The sequence below is a fragment of the Elaeis guineensis genome, chromosome 14 (assembly GCF_000442705.2).
Source record: "Elaeis guineensis isolate ETL-2024a chromosome 14, EG11, whole genome shotgun sequence".
NCBI classification, from domain to species: Eukaryota; Viridiplantae; Streptophyta; class Magnoliopsida; order Arecales; family Arecaceae; genus Elaeis; species Elaeis guineensis.
The window spans coordinates 43,938,514-43,956,543 of record NC_026006.2 but is presented as its reverse complement, the minus strand read 5'-3'; the positions used below and the strand labels follow the sequence as shown (position 1 = coordinate 43,956,543).

General features: G+C 35.5%; 1 non-coding gene across 1 annotated transcript; it reads left to right on the top strand.

The window, feature by feature from the left end:
* Nucleotides 1-10,329: 10,329 nt before the first annotated feature.
* On the top strand, nucleotides 10,330-10,435 carry LOC140853901 (small nucleolar RNA R71). Its single transcript, XR_012137043.1, has one exon. It is a non-coding gene; the product is annotated as a small nucleolar RNA R71 (small nucleolar RNA).
* Nucleotides 10,436-18,030: the final 7,595 nt, after the last annotated feature.

The window sequence follows — 18,030 nt, the reverse complement described above, 5'->3', positions numbered from 1 at the left end:
CAAAGTGCTTATATGATAACACCTTATAATTTCTCCATATATGACATTACTACTTTGGTATTGAATATCAAAAGTCCAGTTCATATATATAATTCATTAGAAGAACTTCAAGTTAGTAAAAGATTTGAGAATGACGAGAGATTCCTAAATATGGAAGATGGAAGTAAAGTTTCAATCCGAACTTTAGGAGTCGTCGAGCTTATTTTCAAGTCTAATAGTATCATTTTAAGTGATTATCACTATTGTCTATTTTTCTTGATGAATATAATCTCTGTTGATCTTTTGGCCAAAGATGGTTATAGTTTATCAATAAAGAATGATTATTGTGATATCATTATGAATAATATTACAATAATGCGAGGATAATTATAAAATAGCATCTATATATTGTCATAGCCTATGAGTGTAATGTACACTCCAAATAAACATCCAAAATTAGATAATATCACAGATATCTATCTTTGACATTGTAGGCTCAATCATATTAATAAAAACAGGATAAACAGGGTAGCACAAGAGAGTATCCTCAATATCAATGATTGTAAATCATTGTTGACCTGTGAGTCTTGTCTTCTTGGAAAGATGACTAAGTCACCTTTTACTGAAAAAGATGAACGAGCTAGTGAATTTCTAGGTCTAATACATAGTGATGTTTATGGACCTGTGAACATTAGTACTAGAGGAGGATATACCTATTTTATTACGTTCACAGACGGCCTATCTAGGTATGGATATGTCCACTTGATGAAACATAAGTCCAAATCGTTTGAAATATTCAAACGATTTTGTAATGAAGTAGAGAAATAAACTAAAAAAAGTATTAAGACTTTTCAGTCTGACCGAGGGGATGCATACTTTTTCAATAAATTTTTGACATAGAGAGAATGAGATCTCTCATAATGGACTCCTCCAGGGACACCACAGCATAATGGTGTCTTAGAAAGAAGGAATCGAATCTTGTTGGATATGGTTCAGTCCATTATAGAGTTTGTAAGTCTGTCGATCTCTTTTTAGAGATATGCACTTGAGATAGCCTGTTTTGTGCTCAATAATGCTTCGAGTAAGTCAGTTAGTAAAATACCATATGAGATATGGTCAGGATGTAGGTCGAACCTTACTTACCTTAAGATCTGGGGGTGTCGGCTTATGTCAAACGACTACAAATCAATAAGCTCGGACTTAGGTCCGATAAGTATAATTTTGTAAGGTACCCTAAGAAAATGAGGAGATATTACTTTTACCTTCCTATTGAACAAAAGGTATTTGTCAGCAGTAAGGTACATTTTTTGAAAAAAGAGTTTCTTAGTAAAAGAATAAGTGCCTCTAAAGTTGAGCTTGACGAAGTTCGATAGATAGAAAAACTGACATCAGTAACTGAATCTAAGCTGTATTTGATAAGATCAAATTCAGAGCCCAATATACAAACATCCTTAAGGCGATCTGGTAGAGTACCGCATCAGCCGGACAGAAACCTAAATTTTTTGATCTGGGATGAAGATCCTGTTGAGCTCGATGAGAACAATGAGGATCCAATCACCTATATGGATGCAATGCAGAGGTCTGACTCTAAGAAATAGCTTGAAACCATGAAATTTGAAATGAAATCTATGAAGATCAACAATGTGTGGACATTGGTTGATCCACCTGAAGAGGTAAAATCCATAAGATGTAAGTGGGTCTTCAAAAAGAAAAGAGGCACAGATGGAAAGGTTGAGACCTATGAAGTCCATCTGGTTGTCAAGAGATATCGTCAACGTTATGGTATTGACTATGATGAGATATTCTCTCCTATGGCAATACTCAAGTCCATTCGGATCATGCTTGCGATAGCGGCATACTTGGACTATAAAGTTTGGTAAATGGATATGAAGATAGTTTTTCTAAATGGAGAGCTGAATGAAAAGATATATATGATGCAACTTGAAGGGTTCACATCTACAGACGAGTCCAAGGTGTGCAAGTTTCAAAGATCTATTTATGGATGGAAGCAAACATCTCAGAGTTGGAACATATATTTTGATAAGATAATCAAAACATATGACTTTGTTAAGAACGAAGAGGAACCCTGTATATATAAGTGGGCTAATGGTTCAGTAATTATATTTTTTATTTTGTATATGGATAATATTCTCTTAATCGAGAATGATGTCCTTGCATTACAGGGAATAAAAGTGTGGCTATCGTCATAATTCTCCATGAAGGATCTGTGAGAAGCAGCCTACATCCTAGGGATGAAGATCTATAGGGATAGATCTAAGAGGTTGCTCGGACTCTCTCAATCAACGTACATAGATACCATGCTAAAACAGTTCAGCATGGAGAATTTCAAGAAAGGATATCAACTGATAGGCCATGAAATTTCTCTTTCGAAGAAAGATTGTCTGACAACCCCTCAAGAGAGAGAGCATATGAGTAGAATTTTATATGCCTCGATAGTGGGTTGTATAATGTATGTCATGACATGTACAAAATCGGATGTGGCATACTCACTAGGAATAGTGAGCAGATACCAATCAAATCTAGATGAAAACTATTGGAAGGTTGCAAAAACTATCCTTAGGTATTTGAGAAATACTAAGGACCAATGGCTCATTTATGGAGAATCTGACTTGAAACTCATGGTATACACTGATTTTAATTTTTGGTTAGATCATGATGATAGCAAAAGCATGTCGGAATATATCTTTACGCTAAATGATGGAACTGTCTGCTAGAAAAGTTTCAAGCAGCACACCGTAGCTGATTCAGTTTGTGAGGTAAAGTACATCATTGCATCCGATGTTGCAAAGAAAGCTGTGTGGTTGAGGAAGTTCATCATCGAGCTTGGAGTGACCTCTCTATCGATGGTCCAGTTCTGCTTTATTGTGATAGTACTAGAGCCATAGCTCAGACAAAGGAGCCGAATGCACATAAGTGGACAAAGCATATTCTGCATCGCTACCATTTTGTCCAAAAAATCATGGATCAAGGTGACGTCGACCTTTAGAAGATAGATGAAAAAGATAATCTGACCGACCCATTAACTAAAGTCCTTATGATAAAGGAGTTTGAAGATCACAAAATGAAGATGGGTATACGATACTATATTGATTGACTTTAGTACAAGTGAGAGTTGTTGGAAAATATGTCTCAATCATCATCCTGTTGACGGTTGTGCTATTTGCTATAATTATATATAAATTAATTAATAAAATATTTATTTGATAATTTTTATCATAAGCTTGTACATCTTCTATATCGAACTTCTGTATTATGATGAAAGTCCTTAGGATTATTTTAAATCGATAAAGAAAGATTTATCGTTTAGTCCTTGAATGAGTTCGCGATCAAATGATATGCTATTACTAGGATGATAGACATATCAAGTATAGATCGTTGCGTACCATATAGGTTGGTTATTCTCTTAACCAAAGTGCAAGGAGATATTGGTATGGCATGCAGGTAAAATATAGGAGAATATTTCATTGAATGTGACCAACTCCAGAGCACTCTACTGTCAAGAGTTATTCTGAAGGGATATAGATATAAGTATCCCTCTGACCTGAGATCACTACGGTGACTTGCAAGCAACTCACTATGCTTTGGTGTCGGACTACCTAAATTTTTAATTCAGGATCGAAAGATTTTTAGACACAGTCAAGTACTTGTAAAATCAGTCCGTGAGTCAAGATGGAATTGATCACTCCAAGAGATTGGAGAGAATGCTTTGTGTTTCAATTTAGTAAGACCTTGACTAGGGCAATCCTTATGAGGAGTCACAGAATTTATCAGGTTGAAACGTATAATGGATATACTGTTAAGAGTTGACAATTTAAACTCTAAGTCATCCTAGCATCAAGGGTCAAAGAGATGAATTATACGGTAACTATATTCACATAGGTTCTTGAGTGTTGCTTGCATACATTCGGTCTATCCAGACATCGAGTACCATTGCTAGATGGTTACTTTGATTGATACAGAAATCAGTTTCTGTACTATCAACTTAGGTTCGAATCTATGGAGCAATATATATTAGAAGTTTCTCTCTGTTCACATGGCTAATCTGAACAGTCTCAATGGATGGAGACTCTGGTGAAGAGTCCTACTGGACTGGACTCTGCTGAAGAGTCCCACTGGATAGAGACTCTAGAGAAGAGTCCCACTAGACTTGGACTCTATCATTAATGAAGGATTAATTAGTGATTAGATCACTAATTAGCTTAATTTGATTGAGCATTAAAGTCTGGATCACATTTGATTAAATTAGATTCAATTAGGTCAAGTCTGATTAGGTTATGAGATGACCTAATTGGTAAGGGAGAAATGATCCTAATTTGATCAGATCTATAGCTCAATTAATTTATTAATTTGATCAAATTTAATTAAAGTTATAGATATCTAATTAGATTAGATTCATCATATTTTAATTAGATCTAATTGAATTAGGTTTGAAAGAAATCCAATTAGTTGAACCCTAGAGTCCCAAATGAATGGAACTCTCTCCCTTACGCCACCCAAATTATCTCACACCTTTTCTCACCATACAAAATTAGTTTGTATGTAAAAAAATTAGAAGATAACCCTTCTTTTATCACATATTAAGGATAGAAATTGATTGATTTTGATTTGAATTCAAAATGGTTTGAATTTCAACCTAAAACCTGATCCATATCCTTCCACACGTTGGCTATTTTTTGAAGGGGCCCATTGTGTGTGAGAAAAGAAAGTCTTCTTGATTGTTTTACATTCCTAAATTTCTCTAGTAAGTCTCTCTTTATGTCAGATAAGGGTGAGAAAAAGTTAGAGTTAAATTAAAATTCAAAATGATTTGAATTGTATCAAACTCTAGCTCTTATCCTGTCTTACCTGGTTTGTGCAACAACCATAAAAAGGACACAATTTTATGCACCAACAAGTGAGATCTTGTCACCATGAGATATCAAAGAGAAAGAGAGGCCAAAATTCATCTTTGGGGTGTGAGGTTTGGGTGGTTTTTTTTCTTTCTTAGCATGAATAAAAGAGGACACCGCTCTCCTCTTGGGTGAGAGATCTAGAACTGTTCTAAATTTTTGGATGAGAAAAAAATCAAAGAGAAGAGAGTCTTCATCTGATTTTTCTCCACCATCCAGCATCCTCCTCTGATCCATCTTCAACATCAAAAAGATTTGAGATGATCGAAGGAAGAGATCAAATCAGATCTACCATCAGAAGCCGACTACGCGAGCTAGCACTCCCATGGAGGGTTGATCGGTCCGAAAACTTCATATGGGCCATCCGTGGAGGTCGAACATTTGTGCGACTACGAGCAACTAGAGAGAACTTCTAGATCTATATTTTTGATCATGAAGTTTGACTACCCACGCTCAGATATTGGGTTCGAAATCCTAGAAGTGGTAGATTAGATCTATCACTAAATGCTATTTTTGGTTCACATGCTTATCATTTTAGATTCAGATTTTTATGCATATAAATTTATGTCATAGATTCATTTATAAGAGTTTTAAGATCGGATCATATGCATGTATTTGTAGATTAAATATTTTAATTTAATATTCTTTCACAAATTTTTTTTTGAAATGCATGCATGAAATCCCTGTGCATCCCTTCAGATGGTTTTGCAAGTCTACCGATCTCCTTTTGGGAATATGCACTTGAGTTAGCTTGTTATATTTTAAATAAAATTTTGAGTAAGTCTATAAGTAAAACACCACATGAGATGTAGACAGGACGTAAGCCAGTACTCTCTCACCTTAGGGTTTGGGGACGTCCGGCTTATGTCAAACGTTTGAAAACGGATAAGCTTGGATCTAGGTCTGACAAGTGTCTATTTATAGGGTATCCAAAAGAGATCAAGAGATATTACTTCTACCTTGCTGACGAACAGAAGGTGTTCATCAGCAATAGGATAGTTTTTTTAGAAAAGGAATCCCTTGAAGGAACTAATGCCTCAAAGATTGAACTTGATGAAGTTCGATCGGTAGAAGAACCAACATAATCTAATAAATTCATAGAGTCGACTTGATTAGATCAAATATAGATCCTATTGTAGAAATATTTTTAAGGAGATCCAGCAGAGTACCACATTGATGCGTAGTCGTTGATAGCACCAAAAATAACTCTACTCACTATGTAGGTAGGATGAGTCGAGATCGTATCCTCAGGGACCTTGGGCTAAGTTGAGATTGCAAGGTAAAAGAAAGAAGCATTGTTTTTGATTTAGAAAATAAATTATCGTAAAATTGAGGTAATTAAAAAATAAAGAGCTCGAGAGTTTTGAATTAATTTGCACTAGCAGAGTTGTATCTCTTTTTTAACTAAATAGATGTGATTAATCTTAGGAAAAATATCTGTCTTTTCTCGGCACGCTCCGTACCCGTAGATCACGGCGCATCTCCGGAAAGACTAGGTACACAACTCTTCTTTCCTCGGCACGCCCCGTATTCGTAGATCACGACGCGTTTCCGGAAAGTAAAAGTTGTTCCTAATATTAATCTAACAAGAAAGCATAAATAAAAGCATATGATAGGGAGCAAATAAAGAACTCATGACAATTTAAATAAAAAGCATAATCTTTATTGCATATAAAGAAATACAGAAAAGTTTAGAACAATAAACCATCTCTGTGTCGTTACAAAATTTTTTCTCCACTCCCGAGACTGCTAGCCTAGCTACTCATGAAGTAGTCCCTTTCTATTCCTCTATGCAAGGCTCTAGAAGAATTTCTGGGCTCCCCCTCCAATGAGAGTACAAAAGTCTTTTTATAGGTGTTAGGAGGGAGGAGTTTTACATGATTTTCCGATGTGGGACTAAAAAAAATACAAATCTTTCAAAATATTTCTAAATATTATTTTTTTCCTTATTTTGAACTTGTCTGCAGTGCGTCCACACCCACGTCAGCGCTCGTCCCACGTCCACGCCGCGTCCTGCGTCTGCGCCCCGCGTCCAAACCGCGTCCCGCGTCCGCGCCCCGCGTCCACGCGCCAGCTTCCCGCGTGTTCACGCGCGTTCACGCGCCAAAGGATTCACGCACGCCCAGGAGCCAAAAAAATTCACGCGCGCCCAGGAGCCAAAGAATTCACGTGATACCCTTTTCTTTTTTTTTTTTATATTCCAAAAAGAAACAAAAGTTCCTTCATAATGACATCTATATCCTTTTTGGATTTCTTGCATAGTATCTTCATTTTCTATAATATCGTATGCGTCTTTCTTTTATTTTAATTTTATTTTAAGTCCAATTTTCTTCAAACTTGAGTCTTTTTGATCTATGAATCGGACTCTTTGTATCGACGATCACCTTTCCTGTAAAATATAGAAAAAAATATCAAATTCTTAATAAATAAGATAAATTATATATAATTTTTTAATTTAAAATACTTAAATTAAGTGTTTATCACACCCCCCAACTTGAATTTTGCTCGTCCTCGAGTAAAATAGATATATCAGCATTGTGTACCAATTCAGTTTTGAATCAAAAATTAGTTTAGGCATCCCAAAAGGTAGATGATACTTGGTCAGACCATTAAAGAGATATTTCATTGGATTATCAATTTGACCCAATTAGTGGCTGAGTATTAACTAAAGAAATTTCAGAGCTTTTCTTTCACCAACTCCTTACTTTACTCTTTAAATTCTCTAACTTAATGGGAAAGAGGTTTTTTTTATTTTTTTATTTATTTATATATATATATATATATAACATTGCCTACCTTTTTACGCGAACCACAACGCTTACTTAGGCGAAAGGGCCCGGTTACTCAGTAGGAGACCAATATATATTTTTTTTTTTAAATAAAAAGCATACCTCGATCTTTACCCAATTTCTCATGAAGCAGATTCTTTATTGAGATCAGTAAGAAGAGGGTTGTAGAATCACTCCTAAAATTTGGTCTAGTTTAAACCCTACCATTCATTGGGTTTTCTTAATAATTTATTCCTCAGTATCTCTAAAATTATCTTGACCGTTAATCATTCATTTATTAGGATGCCTAATTGACTCTTAATCAAAATAAAATTTGAATACACAAAACTAATTATTTCTGACCATACTCGAGGATTTGATTAATTTCCTTCCCCCCCAACTTAATCTACATTGTCCTCAATGGAGTAGGAAAGCAAAGAAAATAAAAGGAGAGAGTGCACCTGGGATAATTTTGCTTCGGAAGTTGAAGATAGCTTCATTGATTAATAGGCTCTTGTTCTAAATTTCTGCAGCTGCGGTAAAGTAAAAAAAATATGAAATCGTTGGGTTGCCTCCCAAAAAGTGCTAAGTTTTATGTCTTCAGCCAGACGTCAAATTTATTAACAGACTCTTCCATACAGAGTGGTCCTTTATTCTAAAAAAAATGATGATCAGTTAACACAAAATAGAAGAAATTTGGGTTGCCTCCCAAAAAGCGCTAAGTTTTACGTTTTCAGCCAGACGTCATATGCAATAAAACCAACAAAAGATGGGCAATGGCTCATACTTGATTGTCCATGGAGGAGTGATTTTATCATTTGGTGTATCCAACAATATGTTAACTTCTTTCATATATCCCTTAAAGTCATACACTCCAAAGTGAGCCAAGCAAGTATCTAAGGGGTCAGGTGCTAGAATTGTGGGTGTTGCATCTTCTATAAGGTCTTCTAGTGCATCTACTTTGAAGCAACTATCCATTGATGGTCCTTGGGAAGCACCAAACACATTCAATCTTAGTTTCTTATTCCCAAACGATACGTCCATGACTCCTGTCCTACAGTTGATGCATGCATTCGCCGTAGCTAGGAAAGGTCGTCCTAAGATAATGGGAATTTGTCTGGGGTTGCCACTTAATTCCATATCGAGAACCAGAAAATCAACTGGAAAGTAAAACTCATCTACCTTGACCAAGACATCCTCAAGCATTCCACGTGGTTCCTTAATTGATCTGTCGGCTAATTGCAGTGTGACTGATGTGGGTTTCAGTTCTCCGAATCCAAAAAGTTCATACACCGAACTAGGTAAAAGATTCACACTTGCCCCTAAATCCAGAAGAGCTTTTTCAATGTGATAATCTCCTATAACACAGGAAATGATGGGGGCTCCTGGGTCTTTAAGCTTTGGAGGAGTGGCATGCTGGACGACAGAACTAGCCTGTTCAGTGAGACGTACTTTCTTCGGGATTTGTGATCTAGATTTACGTTTTTGGGTACACAAATTCTTCAAAAATTTGGCATAAGCAGGGACCTGTTTGATTACGTCTAGAAGGGGAAGATTAATTTGGACTTGCTTAAACAATTCCAACATCTCATCGAGTTTTCCTCCCTTCTTATCTGCAGGAATAGGGGCTTTCAGGGCATCCAAAAATGGGGCTTTAGGCAAGTAAGATGATTCCGGTGCAGTTGGTTCCTTCTCTATTTTCAGGTCCTCCTTGTTCTTGGGTGATTTGGATTTGGTTAGAGGTTTAGGGTCAGTCTCATTGGTTTTACTAGTGTGTTCAATGACCTTCCCACTTCTCAGAGTCATGATTGATTTGGCATGTTCAGAAAAAGCTTCTGGGGTATTATAACTCTCAATCACAAATTGCCCTCTTGGGTTGTTCTCGGGTTGGCTAGGTAATTTTCCTTCTTCCCTCTTACTGAATGCAGTCGCTAGTTGACCTATTTGGGTCTCTAGCTTAGCAATGGATTGTGTGTGGGAGTTAAGGATCTGAGTGTTGACTTCTAATCGTTCTAGTGCTTTCAGAACTTTTTCCTCAAAAGCTGAGCTGTGACCAGTAGTAGATGGTTGAGGAGCATTTTGAAATTGATGGTATGATCCATGCCTATATGTTGGATCCTGATATTGAGGTCGAGGTGTGGCAGGACCAACCACTGGTTGTGGTCTCCAGGAAAAATTTGGATGGTTTCTCCAGCCGGGGTTATACGTGTTCGAATATGGATCGTTTCCTGGTCTGCGAGCTTGTTGGACTTGAGCTTGCTGAACCTGCTCGTGCACAAACTCAGGAAATTGAGGTGCGGCTGGGCATTTATTAACAAAATGGTTCGGACTTGCACACAATGCACAAACTTTTTGGATTGGATTAGGTAGAATCGGGGATTGTCCAGTATTTAGAAGATGATCTAATTTTTGGGACAGTTCATCTACCTTTTGATGGATGTCTATGGTATTTCCTACTTCATATATTTCACCTCTTTTTGGGTTTAACATGGGTTTATCTCTAATAGAGGCAGACATATGATGCAATGAATTTTCACTTAAAATTTCAAACAGTTGCCATGCCTCATCCTCACTTTTCAGCATGAATGTCCCACCGCATGATGCATCGACCATTTGTCGATGTCTTTCAGAGAGCCCATCATAAAAACATTGGATTAACTGCCACTTGGGTACAGCATGGTGGGGACATTTTCTAATAAGATCCTTTAATCTTTCCCATGTTTCATGAAACATTTCTCCATCTAATTGGGAAAAACTAGTTATGGCTTTCCTTATTTGATTCATTTTTTCTATGGGAAAATATTTCTTGAGAAACTCTCCTTGCAGCTGGTCCCAGGTTGATATAGTCATGGAATCCAAAGTATGTAGCCAGTATTTGGCTTTGTCCTTAAGTGAAAAAGGGAATAATTTCAACCTAAGAGCATCATCGGAGAAGTTGTGAATTTTGACAGTTGAGCATATCTCAAGAAATTCTTCAAGATGTTTATAAGGGTCTTCATTACTAAGTCCATAAAATGAAGGTAACATTTGGATTATACTGGACTTAATTTCATATTGAGTGACCTCCACAGGGGGTACTTGAATACAAGGAGAGTAGGTATATGTGGAAGGAGTAAAGTACTCCTTCAATTACTTGGGTGGATCATTCTCCTGATTTCGGTCCATCTTTTTATGTCTGTTGGCTCTAAAGGTTCTTTCTATTTCTGGATCAAAAGGTTGGATTTCTGGTCGTAACGATCTACGGCCAAGCATACACCTTACAATTATACTGTAGAGCACACACAAATTTTTTTTTTTTTTTTTAATATATATTTTTATAATAAAGTGAGAAAAGAATGAAGAAAATCTAAAGAGAAGAACCTAAGAATCTTAAATCTATGAAAAGGGAGAAATTAATTAATGTTTAGATGTTAATTGCAATCAACTTAAACAATCATAGACTCTCTATCCTACGGTTAACTTAGATCTAGACAGCTCCTAACTTTCAAGATTGCTTTTGAGCACTCCAAGCTCAAGACTGACTAACTGACTCGGCCAGGTAAGCGTAAGATGTGGGAGGTTTCCTGCTCGTTGCTTTCCTTAGACACCAACTAAGTTGGCCAGGTCAGTCAACGGAACCAATTGAAAACCACTTTCTTTAACCACTTGCCTTAGACACCGAGCAATTAACCAATCCGCACTCGGTTCAACTCTAGAGCTTTCTTATCCTATTGAGCTTCGAAATTCCTAAGGTTGACGTCTAGTTGATTTTAAATTAAGGTCTAGGTTATGCAAATGCAAAGGAGTGATTTGTGGGCCAAGGAAGGGTGATCAAATCCCCACCTTATCTGGTTAATGGGTTATTACCCTTAAGATTAATTATGGAGATGCAATGCAAGGAAACAAGGTGTCCAATCAGGTTAAAAATTTTTATATTTGAGGTTACGCTATTTTAGTTAAGTGTTATGAAATGTCAGTGGTTTTTTTTTTATATATATATAATTTTATTTTTTTATATTTTTTTTAGTTTTGCAAGAAAATAAATTTAAGTGATTAAGTCTAAAAAGCAATAAATCACTGGGCTATGAAAAGTAGCAAATTATTCTAAGCAGCAAAATTCCTAAGTAGTAAATTAGTTATGCAAGGTAATTCTGTAATTATGCAAATAAGATTATCTAGCTAGAAAGCACTGAAAAAAAAAATTTAAAACGAGAAATAAAAACTGAAAAGTTTTTTTTTTTTTTTTAAATTTTTAAAAAAAAAATTTTTTTTTTCAATTTTTTTTAATTTAATTCAACCGTGCCAAGATCCCCGGCAACGGTGCCAAAATTTGATGCGTAGTCATTGATAGCACCAAAAATAACTCTACTCACTACGTAGGTAGGATGAGTCGAGATCGTATCCTCAGGGACCTTAGGCTAAGTTGAGATTGCAAGGTAAAAGAAAGAAGCGTTGTTTTTGATTTAGAAAATAAATTATCATAAAATTGAGGTAATTAAAAAATAAAGAGCTCGAGAGTTTTGAATTAATTTGCACTAGCAGAGTTGTATCTCTTTTTTAACTAAATAGATGTGATTAATCTTAGGAAAAATATCTGTCTTTCCTCGGCACGCTCCGTACCCGTAGATCACGGCGCGTCTCCGGAAAGACTAGGTACACAACTCTTCTTTCCTCGGCACGCTCCGTATCCGTAGATCACGATGCATCTCCGGAAAGTAAAAGTTGTTCCTAATATTAATCTAACAAGAAAGCATAAATAAAAGCATATGATAGGGAGCAAATAAAGAACTCATGACAATTTAAATAAAAAGTATAATCTTTATTGCATATAAAGAAATACAGAAAAGTTTAGAACAATAAACCATCTCTGTGTCGTTACAAAATTTTTTCTCCACTCCCGAGACTGCTAGCCTAGCTGCTCATGAAGTAGTCCCTTTCTATTCCTCTATGCAAGGCTTTAGAAGAATTTCTGGGCTCCCCCTCCAATGAGAGTACAAAAGTCTTTTTATAGGTGTTAGGAGGGAGGAGTTTTACATGATTTTCCGATGTGGGACTAAAAAAAATATAAATCTTTCAAAATATTTCTAAATATTATTTTTTTTCCTTATTTTGAACTTGTCTGCAGTGCGTCCACACCTGCATCAGCGCTCGTCCCACGTCCACGCCGCGTCCTGCGTCCGCGCCCCGCGTCCAAACCGCGTCCCGCGTCCGCGCCCCGCGTCCACGCGCCAGCTTCCCGCATGTTCACGCACGTTCACGCGCCAAAGGATTCACGCGCGCCCAGGAGCCAAAAAAATTCACGCGCGCCCGGGAGCCAAAGAATTCACGTGATACCCTTTTCTTTTCTTTTTTTTATATTCCAAAAAGAAACAAAAGTTCCTTCATAATGACATCTATATCCTTTTTGGATTTCTTGCATAGTATCTTCATTTTCTATAATACCGGATGCGTCTTTCTTTTATTTTAATTTTATTTTAAGTCCAATTTTCTTCAAACTTGAGTCTTTTTGATCTATGAATCGGACTCTTTGTATCGGCGATCACCTTTCCTGTAAAACATAGAAAGAAATATCAAATTCTTAATAAATAAAATAAATTACATATAATTTTTTAATTTAAAATACTTAAATTAAGTGTTTATCACACATCAACCAGATAGATACTATGATTTTTTAGTTCGAGACGGAGATCCAATTGAACTCGATGAGAATAATGAAGATTCGATCACCTATATGGATATGATGTAGAGGTCTGACTCCAATAAGTGGCTGAAAGCTATGAAATCTGAAATGGAGTCCATGAAAGTCAACAATATATGGATATTGGTTGATCCACCTGAAGGGATAAAATTTATAGGGTGTAAGTGGATCTTCAAAAGGAAGAGGGGTGCAGATGGGAAGATGAAGTTCTATAAAGTCCATCTGGTTGTCAAGAATTACAGTCAGTGTTAAGGTGTTGACTATGATGAGATATTTTCTCCTATAGAAATGCTCAAGTCCATTCAGATTATGCTTGCAATAGCAGCACATCTAGACTATGAAATCTGATAAATGGATGTGAAAATAGCTTTCCTAAATGAAAAACTAGAAGAAGAAGTATATATGATACAATCTAAAGATTTCATATCTACAGATGAGTCTCAGGTGTGCAAGCTTCAGAGATCCATCTATGGACTTAAGCAGGTATCTCAGAGTTGGAACATGCATTTTGATAAAATGATCAGAACGTATGGCTTCATTAAGAATGGAGAGGAATCCTGCATATATAAGTAGATTAATAACTTTGTAATAGTATTTTTTATTTTGTATGTTGATGACATTCTCTTAATCGGGAATGACATCCCTGCATTATAGGGAATAAAAGTTTGGTTGTCATCACAGTTCTTCATGAAGGACTTGGGAGAAGCATCCTTCATTCTTGAGATGAAGATCTATGAGATAGATCTACAAGGTTGCCTGGATTACTCAGTCGATGTACATTGATACTGTGCTGAAAAGATTTAGCATGGGGAATTTCAAAAAAAGCTATCTTTTGATAGGCCAAAGAATTTCTCTCTCGAAGAGTGATTGTCCGACAACTCCTCAAGAGAGAGAGCATATGAGTAAAATTCTATATGCTTCAGCAGTGGGATCTATTATGTATGTCATGATATGTATGCGATCAGACGTGGCATACTCACTAGGAGTAGTGAGCAGATACCAGTCCGATCCAGATGAGAATCACTGAAAGATCGTAAAGACCATCTTTAAGTATTTGAAAAATACTAAGGATTAGTGGCTTATCTATGGAGAATTCGACTTAAAATTTGTAAGAGTTTACAGACTTCAGTTTTCAGTCAGATCATAACGATAGTACGGACGTGTCGGGATATATTTATACTCTGAACGGTAGAGCAATTTATCGAAAAAATTTCAAGCAGCATACTATGACCGACTCTACTTGCGAGGTGGAATATATCGTGGCATCTAATGCTGCAAAGAAAATTGTGTGGTTATGAAAGTTCATCAATGAGCTCGAAGTGGCACTCTCTCTTAATGGCCCTGTTTTGTTGTACTGCGATAGCACTAGCGCCATTGCTCAAGTAAAGGAATCAAAGTCACATCAACGGACCAAGCACATTTTGCGCTACTACCATCTAGTCCGAAAGATCATGGATCGAGATGACGTCGAACTTCAGAAGATCAATAGAAAGGAGAACTTTGCCGACCTATTTACTAAAGCCCTCGGTGTCAAAGAGTTCGAAGACTAAAAATCAAAGATGGATATATGATACTGTACTGATTGGCTTTAGTCTGAGAGAAAGTTGTTGGAAATTGTCTCAAAGCCAATCGTTAGTTTGTTGATGGTTGAGCTTATTATTATAATTGTATATGAATTGTTAAATTAATAAATATTATTTGATTTTTTCATCACTATGTACATCTTATTTTGAACTCCTGTTATGTGATGAAGTCCTTAAGACTATTTGATTCGATATAGGAGGATATATCGTTTAATCCTTAATCCTTAAGTTCACGATCAAATGATATACTATTATTAGGACGATAGCTATATCAAGTATAGGTCATTGTGTACCATATACATTGATTGTCCTCTTAACCAAAGAGTATGGAGATACTGGCATGGTATGCAAGTGAGACGTAGGAGCATATCTCACTGAACGTGATCAATTGCTGAGCACTCTGCTGTCAAGAGTAGCTCACAAAGGATATGGATATAAGTATCCTTTCGACCTGAGATCACCACGGTGACTTACAAGCAACTCACTGTATTTTGATGTTGGACTATCTGAATTTTTAATTCAATGATGAAAGATTTCTAAGTACAGTCAAGTACTTATGAAGTCGGTGTATGAGTCAAGATGAAATTGACCCCTCTAAATGAGTTAATGTATCAGTGTGTTTCAATTTAGTAAAAGCTTAGCCGAGGTAATTCATGTGATGAATTTTTAAAATTAAAATGTAATGTGGATGACCATATTAGGGTTGACAGTTAAACCCTAGGTCACCTTGAGCATTTGAGTCAAAAGGATAAATTATATGGTAACCATATGCCAATAGGTTCTTGAATGATGCTTTGCAATCTTTCGATCTATCTGGATGTCAGGTATCATTACTAGATAGTCACCTTGATTGGTATAGGAAGATTGTTATTATACTACCGACTTAGGTTCGAACTTATGGGGTCACACTCAAAAGAAGTTTCTGACTGATCATATGGCTGATCAACGATTAAGAATCATTCTAGGATAAAATAGTCAATTCGATTGATGATTAACCTTATGTAAAAATTATAATAAATCAATTCACTAATTATTGATGAATTATAGAAGGATTGATTAGTAATTAGATTACTAATTAATTCAATTTGATTGAACATTAAGTTTTAGATCAAATCTAATTGAATGGATTCAATTTGATTTGACCTGATTAGGTTATGAGATAATCTAATCGCTAAGGATATTCGATTTCTGATATGATCAAGACTTGAGCTCGATTAATTTTTGATTTGATTAAGATTTAATTGAAGCTATTTGCTACTTAATTAGATTAGGTTTAGTGATTCAATTGGGTTTAACCTAATTTGATTGGGTTAAGAATCCAATTGGATGAGAAAATAATTCGAATTCGAATTCGAATCCCTTACACCTCCTTTCTCTGTGCCCTCTTATTCTTTACATGAAAAATATTTTTATATAATTTTTATCATGCCTAGAAGCCTTTTTCACATTCTTATCTAATTTTTTTTGAATTAAAAATTAGTTGATTTAAATTTGAATTCAAATGGATTTGAATTTGAATGAAAATCTAGAGTCCAAATTGAGTTGGACTCTCCTCTTCACGCCACCACCTTTCTCCATGCATAAAGTATTTTGCATAAGCTTTTTTGCACCATTTTGATATTGGTTGACCCATCTCTGAGTTCATAAGATGAAGATAAAGTTTAGTTCAAAATTTAATTCAAATTTGATTTGAATTGATGATAAGGATCAACCAACGTTTGAATTTGAACCGAAACTATCTCTTTCTTATCCTTATCTTACATGGGATACCAATCTTAAAAGGGGATCAATTTTGTGTGAGATTAAGAGTAATTTTTGGTATGAGAAATCTGAGAGTGGGGATGTGAAAAGTTGAGAGTGAGTTGGGCTTTCGTGCATGAGAAATAGAGGAAGTGTTCTTCCTCTCGGGCGTGAGCTGTGGGTTCTAGAGTTTCAACTCTAGATTTTGTGAGAAGAAAATATAAGAGTGAGTCTTGTCCAATCTTCCATACCACCACCTTCTCGTAAAGCTTCATCTTCTGATCTAGAGGAGTCTGGGAGATCTAAAGAAAGGAGCTTGGATCAGCCATCCAGAACCTTCGATATGAGCTAGCACTCCCGCAAAGGAAGATCTGATCAAAGCTTCAAGTAGACGATCTATAGAGGCTGGATGACCTGTGCAGCTGCTCAACATCAACGAAAAGTTCATACCATGCCTACCAATAGCAGAGATCATCAACTCGTGAAAAGGTGATAAGTTTTAAACTCAACCAATATGATCTAAAGGTTAGATCAGATTCAGGACATCGATGTGATTGATGTAGTTTTTTATTTTATATCATATTTTATATATAAATTTTTTATGTCATTGATCTTTAATGATAGTTTAGATCAAATCTACGGCATGTTTAGAAGATTAAAGTATTTAATCTTTTATTATTTTGCTGTAAAATTTTAAAAATATATGTTTTGAACTATCCATATTTCCTTCAGATGGTGTCAGAGCAAGGCTTCTTATAACATGAACCTTTTACATATAATTTGATTTTAATTATTTAGATTTGATCTAAATAATTAATTTTGAATTTGAGTAGTATAGTAATTTGATTGGATAGATCCTCATAATCGTCGGATCATAGGAGAAATCAGGATTTTACAATCTTATTTACCCATTCGATGGGATCTCCTATGGTATGTAGGGGTACTGCACGATCTTTTTCATAATAATAAATAATAAAAAAATTTAAAAATTTTATTTTAGATCTAAAATAATGTATATTAGATCTAAACTTAAAGTCTTGATCATTAGATGATTGATTATAAAAAATATTTTATAAAATTAAAAATTATTTTCAAACACTGAACCTGAACCCATGTCAGTGTAAAACTTAATTGAGAATTAAGCGATCTAGATTTGAGAATAAAAAATCTAAGACATTAATTTTATAATTCATGGGTTAATGGGTTAGCTCGAGTTAAGTCCATTTAAATGGGTTAGAACTAGGATTAGAAATCATTGATAATGGACCATGTTAGTAATTGATCAAATTTAATTAAAAGTTAATTCTGATTGGGTCAATTTTTTTTCTTAATCAATTTTAATAGTTGTAGTTGATCAAGTTCATATCTTTGAT